This window comes from Megascapheus bottae, chromosome 4, assembly GCF_031878675.1.
Source record: "Megascapheus bottae isolate mThoBot1 chromosome 4, mThoBot2.hap1, whole genome shotgun sequence".
Lineage (NCBI taxonomy): Eukaryota > Metazoa > Chordata > Mammalia > Rodentia > Geomyidae > Megascapheus > Megascapheus bottae.
In genome coordinates, this window is record NC_143512.1 from 44,415,505 (window position 1) to 44,432,707 (window position 17,203).

General features: G+C 45.7%; 1 protein-coding gene across 2 annotated transcripts in view; it reads left to right on the top strand.

Annotated features, from left to right (window-relative positions):
- The first annotated feature begins 2,160 nt into the window (after window positions 1-2,160).
- The window catches only part of Ocln (occludin), a 62,615-nt gene continuing 47,572 nt past the window's right edge, over window positions 2,161-17,203 (top strand). The window contains exon 1 of one of the 2 annotated variants that reach the window (XM_090331782.1): window positions 2,161-2,308. The gene's annotated coding sequence lies outside the window, so the exon portion shown is untranslated. Of the gene's footprint in view, window positions 2,309-2,430; window positions 2,512-17,203 lie in introns of those variants that run through there. The other variant, XM_090331783.1, reaches the window with a different exon arrangement.

Sequence of the window (17,203 nt, forward strand, 5' to 3'; positions counted from 1 at the left end):
TCCATACAATGGAATATTATTCTGTCAGAAAAAGTGAAGTCCTGATACACATTACAATGTGAGCGAAGTTTGAAAACAGTAAGCTAAATGAGAAGTCATACACAAAGGCCACATACTGTATTGTTCTTCTTTTTTTTTTTTGGCCAGTCCTGGTGCTTGAACTCAGGGCCTGAGTGCTGTCGTTGGGCTTTCTCAAAGCTAGAGTTCTACCACTTGAGTCACAGCACCATTTCCTTTTTTTCTATGTATGTGGTACCAAGGAATCGAACCCAGGGCTTTGTGCCTACTAGGCAAGCATTCTACCACTAGGCCAAACTCCCAGCCTCTATTATTCATTCTTATAAAATGTCCAGAATAGCAAATCAACAAAGAACATTAGTGACTTCCTGGGCAGGGGACAGGGATAAGGAAATGAGGAATGACTACTGGTAGATATTGCTTATTTTCTGGAATAATAAAAATGTTCAGGTATTAGAACATGGTGATGGTAGTTTTACATCATTGTGAAGGTTACTAAAAGCCAGGGAGTTGAATGTTCACTTTTAAAAGATGAATTTTCAGTAATGAATCATTTCTTCTTCTTCTTTTTCCTCTTTGTGTGTGTGTGTGTGTGTGTGTGATATCCAGGGTCTCGAGCACACTAGAGTGGTGTTTTGACAAGAGATGTACCTCAGCTCCTCCTATTTCTTTTTTTTAAATGGAGGGGTGACCTGTTATGATTTCCCCTTCAGAACAAGTCAGAACACATTATAAAATACTCTACATGTGTTTACAAACCTGGGAGTATTAGGAAATGTTCCCTTGTTTAATTATAAACCCTGTTGGAATGTTTGGAGATTTCAGTAATCTGACAGGGAACATTAAGAAGATTATCCTGGCTTCCTCAATATTAATATCAAGTCAAACTGCACCATTCAAGCACTACAGTCATGTTGAAGGAATTGTAGCAATGACTTTACAAAAAATTACCGCCTGGATTAATGATCTATTAAGGCTGTCATCATTTAAAATACCTTATGTTTATATAATGTTTTTACTTCCTGATATATTGAATTGGACCTTAAGATCTATAAACACCTAATTAAAAGTAAAGAAGTGGGTGGAATTGGACAGGAAATTTATTAGCAATGCTGGCATTCCGGATTGGAACACAAACGGAAAAAGAATGAAAAGAAATCTAAATTCTCGTAGGCAATGCAGATACTTAAAATACAAGACCTAAGATTCTGGCTGGGAATGTGGCTTAGTGATGGAGTGCCTACCTAGCTAGCATGCATGAAGTCCTGGGGTCGATTCCTCAGCACCACATACACAGAAAAAGCCAGAAATGGCACTGTGGCTCATGTTGTAGAGCGTTAGCCTTGAGCAAAAGCAGCTCAGGGACAGGGCCCAGGACAAAAAAAAAAAAAAAAAGACCTAAGATTCCTACATCGTGGAGTAGGAATAGTACAGCACACACACATAAAGTCTACCTAGTTAGGTATGCCAGCCAAAAAGCGAACATTGCAACTAGAATTCCACTGCAGGCCTTGAACTCTGGCCCTGGTGCTATCCCTGAGCTTTTTTTTTTTTTTTGCTCAGGGATAGCACACCATTGGAACCACAGCTCCACTTCTGACTTTTCTGGTAGATCACGGGAGAGGAGCGTCACAGACTTTCTTACAGAGGCTGTCTTGGAACCCTGGTCCTCAGATCTCACGCTTTCCTGAGTGCACCGCCAGCGCTCGCCTTTAGTTCCCCTTCATTGGAAGCACTCACAGGAATGATCCTTTTCTGAACCTATCCATTCAGAAATGACGCTGGAAAACCTTTCCGTTCTTCTCCTTGGAGCAACGCATTTGGTTATTGAACAAACGTTCGTGAAACTTTGTGGCCAGGCCGACGCGTCCGGGGCGCTCCAAGAACCCTGGGGTCCTCTCCAGGGAAGAGAACGTCTCCCTCCCGACCTCCCGGCGCTGCTCCAGAGCAAACCCTCCCCAGACTCCTCCCTGGGGTCCCCTAGGTGGTGGGCGACACCCCCAGCCGCCCGCCCCGCCCCTCGGGCCGGCCGGGCCCTGTGCCTTTAAGTCGGTGCGGCGCCGGGAGCGCGGGGTAGGGCCGGGTCCCCGCCGCCTCCTCCCCCGCCGCCGCCGCTCCCTTCCCCCTCCACCCAAGTTTCAGGTGAGCGGGTCACCGGGGGAGGAGGCCAGCCGCGCCACACCCCGCCAGCGCCCACCTCCCGTCCGGCTGTCCCTCGCGTGGTGGTGGCGGCCGGAGTCCGCCGACAGAGGGAGAAGAGATCGCCGGGGCGTCGGGCCGGGCGCAGCAGGTGGGACTGGCGGGGACGCTCGGGCCGGGCGGCGGCGCGCATGCCCGAGGGCGGCAGGAGGCGGGGGGGGGGGGGGGGGGAGGGGGGCAGGGGAGGAGAGAGGAGGGAGGGCCACCCGGGCCGGGGGTACGGCGCGCTGACTTCCAGCTTGGTTCACAGGCCGGGGCTGGCGGCCCGCGCGCGGCGTCAGGTGCCCTCGCCAGGTGAGCTTTCCGGTGCTCCGCGGCCCCGGGCGGCGCGGGCTTGGCCGCGGAGGGAGGGGGGAGAGTGGGGTGCGGCGCCCGGGGAGCCCCGGGGTCCCCGACCGGGGGCTCGCGGCGCGGCCCGGGGAGGGCGTCGCCGCGGGTATCGGCGGTAGTTTCGCCGTGGAGGGCTGGGGCGCGTGGGGACCCGAGGAGCGTGGGTCGGTGGGAGGCTGCTTCCGAGGGGGCGGGCAGCGCGTGAGGCTCGCGGCGCCGGGGCGGCGCGGGGCACCCGGAGCCTGGCACAGCCCAATCTGTCCTGGGCTCGGGGTCCTGGAGGAAGCGGGGCGCGGCGCCGGCCTTCCGGGGATCGCCCGCAGACCTCCGCCCCGCTGGGCTGAGCGCCCCTCGTCCTCCCCACCTCGCCCAGCTTCCCGTGGGCACCAGGGGAGAGGACGGGGGGGGGGGCCCGGTGCGCTAGTGGAATCCTCGGGGGGTCGCCGCGCGGGGCCGCGCCGGCCACCGTGGGTCCATGTGGGGGTTCGGCGAACCCCCGTTGGGATAAGCCGGGGTAGGTGGCATGTGCATTTCGAGGGACGCCAGACCTCGAGGGAAGCTGCTTCACCCGTGACCCAACCAAAGGCTGCGGTCGGGTAGGCAGAGCTGCCCTCCGGGAGGTGCCGGCTCGGCGGGCGCGCGCTGGCCCGGCGGCTCCTGGGCGCCGCGGGCGGAGGTCGCCAGGCCCCGCAGCCCGCGCGTGTGGCCCGCGGGGCGGAGGTGTGCGGGGCAGGGCGAGGGACTGGGCGTCCCTGCGATCGCGCCCCTCGCTCCCCCAGGCACCCCGCGGCTGGCCCCGGCCTCCCGGGCAGAGCGCCCGCGAGGGGAGCCGCCTAGGCGCGGCGGGGAGGCCGCTTTCCCCGCAGGTCTGCGCGGCCCTTGCGCACAACAGGTGCATTAGTGGGATCCCGGAAAAAGAGAAATGGCCATTACTGACTCTTGCGGTGATATTGCACACTACTAGTTCTTTCTGGATCCTCAGGGGTGCGGGTCCTGGCTCCATAATTACGAATCTTTATTTTCTCCTATCTTTTTGTTGTTGTTAAGAGATTGACGTTTTTAATGGTGGAGCCATAGGAAAAGATGTTTTCCTCCGGAAAACAATACAACACCCCCCTTTTTCCCCTTAGCTTTATACGTATTACAAATTATTATCACAGATTATTATTTTATTCTATTTTATTGTCAGGGTGATATATAGAGGGGTTACAGGTAGTGGATACATTACTTCTTGAACATTGATAACCCTACAAGTTATTATTATTTGTAGTTATTTACCAAGCGATAGATGTTAGTGAGATAAGTAAAACAGGTTCTCTACCTTCTGGCAGCTTCCAGGCTGTTTAGGGAAGGAAGTAAGGGACAGTCCTTCCTGTGTGTGTGAGCTCTTCTCATTACTAGATCTTCCTTTTATGTGTGTGTCTCCGTGGTACCTGACCCAATATTCCAACCCCAATACCGCTAACAATTTTTTTTAAAGAAAAGAACAACAAAAAACAACAAGTATTTGTTTTTATTTCAAGCAAAATGGAAATTATTTAAAATCAGGCCACAGGGGCTAGTCTCCAGGAGAAAATTCCAGAAATACTTCCCCTAATTAGCTTCCAAGCCTGCCCATTACAGACGTTTTCCCTCCTTAATATGAAGAGTTGTGTGTGAGTGATGTGCTGGGCATGGAACCCAGGGTTTTGTGCCTACTAGGCCAGTCTTGCTGCTGAGCCACGCCTCCAGTCCCCATACAGATTTGATGGATTTCTGTTCCAGCTTTTAGGCTTGCAGCTATAACGTCTGTCTGTCTGTCTGTCTTTCTTTCTTTCTTTCTTTTCTAGTCCTGGGGACTGAACTCAGGGCCTGAGCACTGTCCTTGGGTTTTCTTCAAGGCCAGCACACTACCACTTGAGCCACAGTACCATTTCCAGCTTTTCTATGTATGTGATACCAAGGAATTGAACCCGGGTCTTGGTGTATAGTAGGTACACACTATACTACTAAGCCCAACTCCTGACCCTTGTAATGTATTTCTTCTACTGACTTGTGTGCACCAATTAGGTGGTATTTGGGGATGGGGCCTGGGGCCTTTTGAGTAAACTCATAAGTGATGACTGCCTTGTGTGTCCATTACTCTATCTTTCCCTCACAATATTTAGCCAAACTGAACTTGAAGAAATGTATTTACTGTGTTAGTGGTGTGAAGATCAAGGCATTTGCTGCTGAATGGAAAACCCAGTTCAAATATGGTGCATTAGTTGCATTAATCAAGTATGGACTATCCCATGGTGCTAGGAACTGGTTCTATGTAGCAACCAGAGATAAGCAACGGTCAGCACAGATGTGGCAGTGCTTATGAAGCAGGTGTTCCAGTCGAGGTGGAGATGGTGGCAAGAGGGAGAGACTGTGGTAGGAGGAGAGCAATGATTTCAGATACAAGGGGAAATTTTCTCTGGAAAGAATGAACATTTATTGTAAAAGAGTAAGTATCCTGAAGGCATCTTTGAAGTTACATCTGAGCTGAGACTGAGCCTGGGGATTTGACCAGCAAGGTCAAGATCCTTTTTGTATCAACTCTGCGTGTGTGTGTGTGTGTGTGTGTGTGTGTGTGTGTTTGGTAGTACTGGAGTTTGAACTCCAGAGCTTCAAATTTACTAGGTAGGCACTCTACCACTTGAGTCATATCCTCAGCCCAAGAGAATTGCTTAAAATATATGGTTGTTTAAAAGTGCCCGGCTTCTTAAAATATATGGCTACTAAAGGGGCACCAGTGGCTCAGCTCATGTCTGTAACTGTAACCCTGGTTATTCAGGAGGCTGAGATGTGAAAATCAGCCAGGCAGGCAAGTTCTTGAGACTTTTTTCTCTAGTTAATCACTAAAAAGCTGGAAATGTGGCTCAAGTAGTAAAGTGCTCAGTAAAGAAGTTAAGGGACAGTGCCCAGGCCCGGAACAGTTGTGAGTGTACACACACACACACACACACACACACAAGTACTTATATGTGCACAAACACACATATGCTTTAAAAAGTATCAAAAAAATAAAGCTTTCAAAAGCACCTGGTGCTAGAGGCTCATGCCCATAATCCTGTCTACTCTGGATGCTGAAATCTGAGGATTGAGGTGTTTGAAACCAGCCTAGACAGGAAAGTCTGTGAGACTCTAATCTTTAACTACCAAAAAGCTGGAAGTGTATCTGTACTTCAGGTGATAGAGCCCTAGCCTTGAGCACAAAATCTCTGGGTAAAGCCCAGGCCTGGGTTCATGTCCTAGAGCTAGAACCAGAAGACAATCATTAAAAATGTAGTTTTGGGAGTTTGACCTAGGGGTAGCGTGCTTGCCTGACATGCACAAAGCCAGGGGTTCAATTGTCAGTACCACATACATAGACAAAGCTGGAAGTGGTGCTCTAAGCCTTGAGAAAGCCCCAGGACAGTGTTCAGGTCCTGAGGTCAAGACCCAGGACTGGCAAAAAGAAAAAATGCAGTTTTTGTTTGAGCAGTTGAATTACTTAAATCTTTTTTGTGTATATTAAGTGTACAAAGGATTTCCACTGTGATATTCACATATTTGCCATCAAATTTGCCCTCCACCCTTTTAGTTTTTGGTGCCAGTATTGGGGCTGGAACTAAAGATCTTGTGTTCTTAGCTTTTCTGCTTAATGCTGGCCCTCTACCTCCTGAGCCACATTTCTGACTTTGTTGGTTAATTGGAGATAAGAGTCTCTTGGATTTGTCCCTCCAGGTTGGCTCTGAACAGAAATCAGATCTCAGTCTCTTTAGTTGGGAGGATTACAGGTGTGAACCACTGCTCAGCTTCCCCTCTATTATTTTCTTATTTTCTCTTGCCCCCCCCCTTTTTTTTTTTTTTGCCAGTCCTGGGCTTGAGCTCAGGGTCTGAGCACTGTCCTTGGACTTTCTCAAGGCTAGAGCTCTACCACTTGAGCCTCAGCACCACTTCTGGCTTTTTTCTATGTATGTGGTACCGAGGAATTGAACCCAGGTCTTCATGCATGCTAGGCAAGCACTTTAACCACTAGGCCAAACTCCCAGCAACCCCCCCCCCCCTTTTTTTTTTTTTTACAGATTTTTTTGTTTTGTTTTGTTTTGTGGGATTTTTTTTTGTTTGTTTTTGTTTTTGGTTTGTTTTTTTTTCATTCAAGGCTAATACTCTCCTAGTTTAAGTCACGATGTCACTTACTTCCTGTTTTCTGGGGGTTGATTGGAGAGAAGAGTTTCATGGACTTTCTTGCCTGGCCTGGCTTTGAGCCCTGGTAAGATTTCAGGTGAGGGCCAGGAGCATCGCCTAATGGTTGTGTGCTTGCTTAGCAAGCACGAAGTCCAGGGTTCAATTCCCAGAACCACATACACAGAAAAAGCTGGAAGTGGTGCTGTGGCTCAAGTGGGAGAGTGCTAGCCTTGAGCAAAAAGTGTCTAAGGACAGTACCCAGGCCCTGAGTTCAAGCCCAGGACTGGCAAAAAAAAAAAAAAAGATTGCAGGGGAGACTGGGCTAGATGGCTCAAGCCTGTCACCCTAGCTCCTCAGGAGGCTGAGATCTGAGGATCACAGTTCAAAGCCAGCCCGGGCACTACAAACTGTGAGACTCTTATCTCCATTTAATCACTAGAAAACTCGTGGTTCTGTGGCTCAACAGGTAGGGCAACAAAAATAAGCTACCATTGCTACACGAGACCGAAATAAAGTTTATTTTCCCTGACATAATTTGAGGAAAAAGTACTTTTAAGACTTTTGTTTTTGGTGGACCCTGGGACTTGAACTCTGGGCCTGGGCACTGTCCCTGAGCTCTTCAGTTCAAGGCTACCATCCTACTTCTGAGCCACAGACCCATTTCCTGTTTTCTAGTGATTAATTGGAGATAAGAGTCTCACAGTTTTTAGTGCCCGGGCTGGCTTTGAACTGTGATCCTCAGATCTCAGCCTCCTGAGTAGCTGGGATTATAGGCATGAGCCACTATGTCCATCTTAAGACATGTTTTTATCTTAGCTTAGTTTTATAATTTTTTATAAAATTATTTTTTAAAGTGTTTTTATTTATATATATTTTAATATAAAACTATTTCTTCACTCAGCCTATACTTTATGCTTAGAAAGTAGTCCCTTTCCTTTTCCCCCTTCAGCTGCTAGATGTGACTTGGCCTTGAAAGAGACGTTGGAGGGCAGGGAGCATGGCCCAGTGGTAGAGTGCTTGCCTAGCATGCACGAAACCCGGGGTTCAGTTCCTCCATACCACATATGTAGAAAACAGTAGGGACCTTGGAATCTTCCAGTCCAATCTCAGGAAAAAAAAAGGAGCTCAACTTGCATACTTGCTTTTGCATAAGTGGCCTGAGCTCTGGTGCTTGTTGTTCTTAAGGGCGGGTGTAAGGAAAAGGAGACACTTCCAGTACTGAGATGAAATCTGACCCTGTGGTTTGGGTTTATCTTATTTTTAACCATTTCTACATTATATTTTCAGCTGACCCAGTGATCCTTTTAGTGTGGAGATCTGCAGGCCAATCATTTCCTGTTTTTTTTTTTTTCCAATGGTCTTAAGACATGTTTGTTTTATATCTTTTAGCATCTTTGCTTTATATCTTTATATCTTTGACCCTCCTGGAGAGGCACCTAGTTTACAACATAATGTATGGATTTCAATATTGGTTTGTTTTGTCATGCTCCAGGCCTCACACGTGGGCTACACAAGAACTCTACCATTGAGTAGCATCTCACCCTCCTCCACTCTCTCCCTTCCTTCCTTCCTTCCTTCCTTCCTTCCTTCCTTCCTTCCTTCCTTCCTTCCTTCCTTCCTTCCTTCCTTCCTTCCATCTTTCCCTCCCTCCCTCCCTCCCTCCCTCCTCCCCCTTTCTTTCTTTGCCAGCCCTGGGGCTTGAACACAGGGCTTGGGTACTGTCCCTGAGATTATTTTGTTCAAGGCTAGCACTCTACCACTTGAGCCACAGCTCTACTTCTGGCCTTTTTTGTAGATTATGGGAGATAAAAGAGTGTCTCAGACTTTCCTGTGTAGGCTGGCTTGAAACTGTGATCCTTGAACTACTCAGCCTCCCGAGTAGCTAGGATTACAGACATGCCTGGCTTTTCTTTCAGTAACTACTGCAGTATTCCTAGAGATGAGCACTATTTCTGTGAACGCTTCCTGAAATGAGGAAATGCATTAAAAACATCTGTTTTGGAGATAGAGTGTCACAGACTTTTCCTGCCTGGGCTGGCTTTGAGCCTTGATACTTAGCCCCCTGATCAGCGAGGATTATAGGCATGAGCCACCAGTGTCTTGGCTTCAAGTTATATTATATATATGTAACATATATTAGATAATATATATGTTTTAGAGAGAGAGAGAGAGAGTGTTGGTGGTGGTAGTGATAGTGGGTAGTGAGAGTGGCTTGAACTCTGGGCCTGGGCACTGTCCCTGAGCTCTTCAGCTCAAGGCTACCGCCCTACCCTTGAGCCAAGCCCTACCTCCTGTTTTCTAGAGTCTCAGGTCTGTTTGTGTCCTTTTGTGCCTGGGCTGGCTTTGAACCTTGATCCTCAGACCTCATCCTCCTGAGTAGCTAGGATTACAGGCGTGAGCCACCAAGCCTGGCACAAGTTTATATTTACTTACTTGTGCCTTGGAATACTTATGCCTTGTGCTGGACACTGGTGACTCGTGCCTGTAATTCCCTACTCTAGAGGCTGAGGCCTGAAGAATGTGGATGGAAGCCAGCCCTGGCAGAAAAAAATCCCAGAAAATGTTTCATCTCCGTTTAACCAACAAAAAGCAGGATGTAGAGATGTGGCTCTAGTGGTAGAGCACCAGCCTTGAGCAGGAAAAGTTAAATGCAAGTTAGAGTCTTGAGTTCAAGCTCTGGTTCAGTCACAAAAAAGAAAATAAAATCAAACCTTAAGTGTCTTAACTTCCTATGTATGCATTTGCTTATTTTCTATGCCTGTTTTATTTATCATGGGGCAAAAGCCTGGGTTATTCCTTCCTTTGACCTAGTTGGTAGGTCACTGAGGCTGGAGAAGAAGAACTTGTTTCAGGTTATGAGCTGATAAATGGGGCCTGTTAAAAGGACTTGATCTTATAGACACCTTGCACAGTGCTGAAGGGTTCCCAGCCAGTGAGTTAGTTATGCTTTGCCATGTTCGGGCAGCTGCAAATCTGGATAAGCTTGTCTGGCTCACCTTGTTAGTGGTCATGGGAGAGACCTCCTTCCAGAAGAACATAAATGGTCCATTCTTTCTGTGCTAATTAGTTGCTGTTATTTAGCCCTTTGGGAATCAGTCCAATCACACAAGCATGTACTCAGGATTCTCAGGATTCTTTGTCTATTCTTTTCCAACTACCAGTCTAGTAATTTCCAACAGAAAACAAACCAAGGTGTGGCTTGAGCTTTCTTAATGTTCTTAATGAGCTTTTTAAAAATTTTTATTTCACAGTTTAAAATCTGTGCTACTAGAGGACACTGGACAACTAAACTAAATCCAGAATTTGAAAAGGGATTTTGTTTAGATTTCTGACAACTACACCCTTAAAACTCCTTAAGCCCAGAATTTTAGGGCTAGTCCCAAATGTGACTGGATTATAGATATAGAAAGAATAACTAGACACTGATGGCTCATGTTTCTAATCTTAGTTACTTAGGGGACTGAGATCTGAAGATCTCAGTTCAAAGTCAGTCCAATCAGGAAAGTCTGTGAGACTCATATCCAGTTAACTACCAGAGGAAAGCCAGAAATGGAGCTGTGACTCAAGTAGTAGAGTGCTAATCTTGAGAGTGAAAGTACTCATTATGGGCCAGGTGTTTGGCGTAGTGATAGAGTGCTTGCCTAGCATGCACAAAGACTCGGGTTTGATTCTTCAATACCACACACCTAGATAAAGCTGGAAATGGTGCTATGGCTCAAGTGGTAAAGCTCTAGCTTTGAGAAAGAAGGACAGTGCTCAGGCCCTGAGCTCAAGCCCCAGAACTGGCCAAAAAAAAAAAAAAGTACTGATTTTACTTTACCTTGTCTAGTACATTACATCTTAAGTAGTGTTTAATTAAAATTTTCTCATTAATACCAAAACATATTCTCATATTCTTCCTTTTTTTTTTTCCCTTCTTGCCAATTTTGGGGCTTGAACTCAGAGCCTGCGCACTATCCCTGAGCTTCTTTTGCTCAGTGTTAGCACTCTACCACCTGAGCTACAGCGATACTGCCAGCTTTTTCTGTTTATATGGTACTGAGGAATGGAACCCAGGGCTTTGTGCATGCTAGGCAAGCACTCTACCACTAAGCTACATTCCTAGCTCCAGTACCATAACATTTTTGGCCTAAATTAGTCATTTATATATGTGTTTCATTGTTAGAATGAAGAATTGGAACCGAGGGTTAGTTATAGAATATACATTACTTGTGCCTCAATAAGCTCTGGAGGAATGTAGAGAAGTTGTCTCTCCCTGTGTTTGGGAAATTGTGCTTTTGTGTTACTAACATTCATATATTTCCATCTTTGAGGTTCTGTATGGTATACAGTTGGGCAGTGTTTTGTTCTGATAGATTTGTAATTGACTTGTGTTTAAGGATGAGGAAGAGAGGTGCTATTCATTTTGCAGAACAGTTTAGAGAATGAATTGGTTAATGCTACTGACCTAGGCATGTTACACAAATGCTGTCCAAGAACTATTGGAGTCATAACCATAAAATATGAAAATAAAGAACTGTCACAGCAGGCCAGGAGCATGACCTAGTGGTAGAGTGCTTGCCTAGCATGCATGAAGCCCTGGGTTTGAATCCTCAGTACCACATACACAGAAAAAGCTGGAGGTGGTGCTGTGGCTCAAGTGACAGAGCACTACCATTGAGCAAAAAGTGTCCGACGACAGTGCCTAGGCCCTGAGTTCAAGCGCCAGGACTGGCAAAAAGAAAAAAAAAGAATCATCACAACAAAACAAAATTTACTTCTGCAGAAGGATAAGAAGGATACACCATAAGCCAAAAATCTGATAAGCAAGCCCACACAGCAGTCAGGCTGTCCCCTATTTATCCCTGGTGCAGCAGACCTTAACCCTCTGCTTAGATTGACTGAGCTCAAGTTCACAGTCTGTTCATGATTGGCTAGTTTGAATAAGGTAAAATGTATTTACGTAAGTGCAAATATGTACACTATATAAATATATATATACAAATATATATGTATATATATAGTATACCCACAACTTCTGCTATTTCTCAAACAATCTGAGGCATATCTTAATTCCATCTTAAGAAGAAACTAGCTTAAGTATGAACAGTTGCAGCAGTGGTACTCACTGAACACTACATTGAAAATGAGCTGTACAGGGGGGTAGGGGGGAGGGAAATGAGGACCAAGACATGAGAACGGGTATCAATGTACGTGAATTAATGTACCTTCTATCTGGCAAATATAATGTAACCCTTCTATCAATTACAATAAAAAATATATGAAAAAAAAAAGAAAATGAACTGTACAGCTTGTGGGTGGGATAGGAGAGAAAGTAAAAGAAGAGGTGACATTGTCCAAAAAGAAATGTACTCTGTACCTGACTTACATAACTGTCTAGCTACTCCGTATATCACTTTTCTTTTTCTTTTTTTGCCAGTCAGTGGGACTTGAATTCTGGGCCTGAGTGCTGTCCCTGAGCTCTTGAGCCACAGCACCACTTTCTAGTGGTTAATTGGAGATAAAACTCTCACAGGTTTTAGTGCCTGGGCTAGCTTTGATCTGTGATCCTCAGATCTCAGTCCCCTAAGTAGCTAGGATTACAGAGGTGAGCTGCAGAGCTCAGCTGTATACCACCTTTATAGCAATAAAAAACTGTTTAAAAAATGAAACATTTAATATAAAACATTACATTTCAAAAAGCCTTCTTTATCCCAAAGCAGTTTTTTTCCTTAAGAAGAAGCCAGGCCTTGGCCAAAGCAGGAACTTTTTTTTTTTTTGCTGGTCCTGGGCAAAAAAAAACTCAGGGCTGGGCACTGTCCCTTGAGCTTCTTTGCTCAGAGTTAGTGTTCTACCACTTAAGCCACATTTCCACTTCTGGCCTTTTCTGTTTATGTGGTACTGAGGAGTGGAATCCAGGGCTTCATGCATGGTAGGCAAGCACTGTACCACTAAGCCATATTACCAGCCTTAGCAGGAACTGTTAAGCAAGATACTTTGATAGAAAAGACAGTTTTTGTTGTTGTTATTGTTATTTGGTGGGTGGGCTTCTCATGTTGCCTGGCAAGGTGACTCAAGCCTGTATTCCTAGCTACTCAGGAGGGTTAGATCTGAGAATCAAAGCCAGCCTGGGCATAAAAGGACCCTGAGACTCTTACCTCCAATTGACCTCTAGAAACAAGAAGTGGGGCTGTGGCTCAGGGGGTAGAGTAGTGGTCTTGAGCTGAAGCGCTCAGGACCAGTGCCCAGACCAAGTTCAAGTACCATGACCCACAAAAAGAAGAAGAAGAAGAAGAAGAAGAAGAAGAAGAAGAAGAAGAAGAAGAAGAAGAAGAAGAAGAAGAAGAAGGCAGGAAGTGGGGCTTGGCTCCAGGGTAGAGTGGTAGCCTTGAGCTGAAAGAGCTCAGGGATAGCGCCCAGGCCAAGTTCAAGCCCCATAACCCCACCCCCCTACCCCCTACACACACACACACCAAAAAGGAGTCTCATGTTCTTTAGTGCCCCGGTTGGCTTTGAACCTCAGTCCTCAGATCTCAGCCTCCTGAGTAGCTAGGAATAAGACAATTTTTTTTTCTTCACAGAATGCACAACTGCATGGACTTTATTTGAAGAGGAAAACATTTTGTATTTTCATATACTCAGATTATAGATGTCAATCAAGTGTCAGCTAGAGGGGACTGTCTCATAAACTTAATCTGATATATTTCCCATTTCCTTCAACTTGAAAGCACAAGAGGTTTTGTAGGCAGAAATATCCATGGTCCAGCCTGATTGGTGTAAATGTTCCACAAATATTTGCACATCTACCATGTGCCAGGCATGTTTTAATCAGTGAGCAAGCCAGGCAACAATTCCTACTTTCATGAAATTTACTTTTACCAATGAGTGCTTCTGGTATTACTTAGAAAGTTTCACTGTCTCCGTGTCCTTAATAGTGAAGGACCTGCCTTTTCCTGCTAGGCCCAATCTTTTTACTTTTTTTTTTTTTTTTTTTTTGCCAGTCCTGGGACTAGAACCCAGGGCCTGGGCACTGATGCTGAGCTTCTTTTGCTCAAGGCTAGCACTCTGTTACTTGAACCACAATGCTACTTCTGTCTTTCTCTGTTTATGTGGTACTGAAAAATCAAACCCAGGACTTCATGCATGCCAGGCAAGCACTCTATCACTAAGCCACATTCTTAGCCCCTAGGGCCAGTGTTGTTGTTGTTGTTTTTCCTGTCTTGGGCTTGAACTGGGACTGGACATTGTCCTTGAGTTTTCTCAAGGCTATCGCTCTACCACTTGAGCTGTAGAAACTCTTCCAGATTTTACTGTGTATGTGGTACCAAGGAATTGAACCCAGGGCTTCATGAAGCTAGGCAAGCACTCCATCACTAGGCCACACTCCTGGCCCCTAGCCCCAATCCTTGAATATATCTAAAGATGGAATAGAAAGGATTGATTCCTGCCTTGTTCCCTCAGGTCAAGCAAGACACGAGGCGCACACGAACAGGCTTGACCACATGTCTGTCTGCAGGCAGGTTGTTCAATCTGGGCTGACACCACCCTTTGTCCCCAGGGGACAATAGCCCTTCTATGGGCTGGGTCAAGGACATGGACTTGGGCCCCTAAGAGACCCTAACTTGTTTTCTATTTTCTGCTTCCTTGTTAAGCCCTATATAAACCTACCCCCAAATCCAGGCCTTGGCATAACCTCCAGTCCCACAGGAAGGTCTGTGCCCCTCGCTGTTCCTCAAGAAGCAGTCCTCACCTTTTGAAGATCCATTCTGGCCCATTTTCCTAACAAATAAGAATGACAAGTGCTGAAACTAATCTAATACTGGCTTTTCTAGAAAAAAAATCTCTGGCTTTTTAGGTTTGATTGGCTAGTCTTTTTTTTTTTTTTTTTTTTTTTTTTGCCAGTCCCCTGAGCACTGTCCTTGGACTTTCTCAAGGTTAGCATTCTGCCACTTGAGCCACAGCACCACTTCTGGCTTTTTTCCGTGTATGTGGTACTGAGGAATCGAACCCAGGTGTTCATGCATGCAAGGCAAGCACTCTACCACTAGGCCATGCTCCCAGCTCCAGAGGGTTTTTTTTTTGTTTTGTTTTGTTTTTGTGGATCATGAGACTTGAACTCTGGGTCTGGTCACTGTCCCTGAGCTCTTTCAGCTCAAGGCTACCACCCTACCCTTGAGCCACAGTGCCGCTTCCCATTTTCTAGTCATTAATTGGAGATTTTTGAGCTTTGTAGTGTTGAGGCTGACTTAGAACTGTGATCCTCAGATCTCAGCCTCCTGAGTAGCTAGGATTACAGCTATTCACCTGTAATTTTTTTTTTTTTGACAGTTTCTTATACCAGTGGATCTAGCTGTGGGCTAGGATCCGGCTGTGGCCTAGGCAGATGACGTGTTCCTTCACTGTCTCATGTACATTAACATCAACTGACCACTTTGTATGAAAGCAAGTATATCCAAAACAGAGCTTGCCCCTCCCACCCTCCCACCCTCCCCAAATAGGGCTTGAACTCAGGGCCTTGTACTCTTCTTAGAGTTTAGGTTGTTTTCTGGCACTCTACTACTTGAGCTACAGTTCCTCTTACTCACATCTCCTCTGGTAGAAATCATGAACTGAATCCATTCCTATTTATTTATTTTTTGCCAGTCCTGGGCTTGAGCTCAGGGCCTGAGCACTGTCCTTGGACTTTCTCAAGGCTAGAGCTCTACCACTTGAGCCTCAGCACCACTTCTGACTTTTTTTTCTATGTCTGTGGTACCGAGGAATCGAACCTGGGTCTTCATGCGTGCTAGGCAAGCACTTTAACCACTAGGCCAAACTCCCGGCCCCTCTATTCCTATTTAAATGAGGCAAGAAATTTACACCACACTTCCAAAGCTTTGTAGAGTCTCACTGTAGTCATATGTTAAGAGATTAATTATTCCAGCATGTTTCCACCTCACTTCCTTTCCTCTAAACCAGCATGTGCTGGACAACTACCCTTCCTTCCAGGGCCCTAGCTTCTGGCTCTTTCTTCATTGTTAGGTCTTCCCTACTTATCCTTCCATAGTGTCCCAGATAACACCTGTGGTATGATTGCTGTTTTGTGTGTGAACTTGTCTTCCACAGACTAATCTGTGTAAGCAATTATACTTAATAAATACCTGTGGACTAAGTGCAATTAATTGCCTCTCAGCTACCCAAGGGCTGGCCTTGATTAACTGGTAGTTGCAGGTAACCTAACATTAAATTTCATGCTATTCCTGCCTCTACCTTCCAGGTGCTGAGAGTACCAGTATGCTCCCCTATATACAACACGTAGTCATTTGAAATACAATGATAAAGGTATATTTAAAAATCAATTAGATTATGCAGTGAGTGGCTCACACTCTGCTGGCCAAGTATATGTACCTCTATGTGCACTCTCACATTGTATGAACTTTCAAAAGTAAGCTGAAAATAATTTTTAAATTTTTCATGTAGTGTGAGGAATTGAACCTTTGGCTTTGCACATGCTAGGCAAACGTTCTGCCACTGAGCCTATATACCCTGTAGGCTTGCTTCATGATTTTAGACAGGATCTAACTGTATTGTTTAGGTTGGTTTTCCCAGTAGCTGGGATTTTAGCTGTGTGTCACCATTCCTAGCATTGCAATGATTCAGTTTTGAGAAGGGTTTTTTTTTTTTTTTTTTTTTTTTTTTTTGTGGGTTGTGGGGCTTGAACTCAGCCTGGCTGCTGTCCCTGAGCTCTTCAGCTCAAGACTATGGCCCTACCCTTTAACCCAGCCTACTTCTTATTTTCTAGAGGTTAATTGGAGATAAGAGTCTCAGGTCCTTTTGTGCTGGCTTTGAATCTTGATTCTCAGATCTCAGCCTTCTGAGCCACTGAGCCTGGCTTTTTTTTTTTTTTTGGTGCTGGTAGTAGGTAGTGGGACTTGAACTCAGGGACTCATGCTCTTGTTTAGTTTTTTTCTCTCAAGGCTAGACCTCTACCATTTAAGCCACACGTCTAAAAGTCAGAAAATTCTGGCTTTTCAGTAGTTACTTTGAGTCTTTAAGGAGCTTTCCATCTTGGCTGGCTTTGAACCATGATCCTGAGATCTCACCTTTCTGAGTTGCTAGGGTTATAGATGTGAGCCACACTTTTATGTATCTTTGCCTTTTTTTTTTTTTGCCAGTCCTGGGGCTTGATCTCAGGGCCTGAGCGTTATCCTTGGGCTTTCTCAAGCTCTATCACTTGAGCCACTGTACCATTTCTGGCTTTTTCTACGTATATATGGTACTGAGGAATCAAATCCAGGTCTCTATCACTTGAGCCACTGTACCATTTCTGGCTTTTTCTATGTATATGTGGTACTGAGGAATCAAACCCAGGTCTTTGTGCATGCTAGGCATAGAACTCTACCGCTAGGCCAAACTCCCAGCCCCTGTATCTTTGTCTTTTAAAGTGACTAAGAATATTTCTGCCTGTGATCTAAAGTAATTTGTTCTAGTGTTGGGTATTGAACCCAGGCTCTTGTGCAAA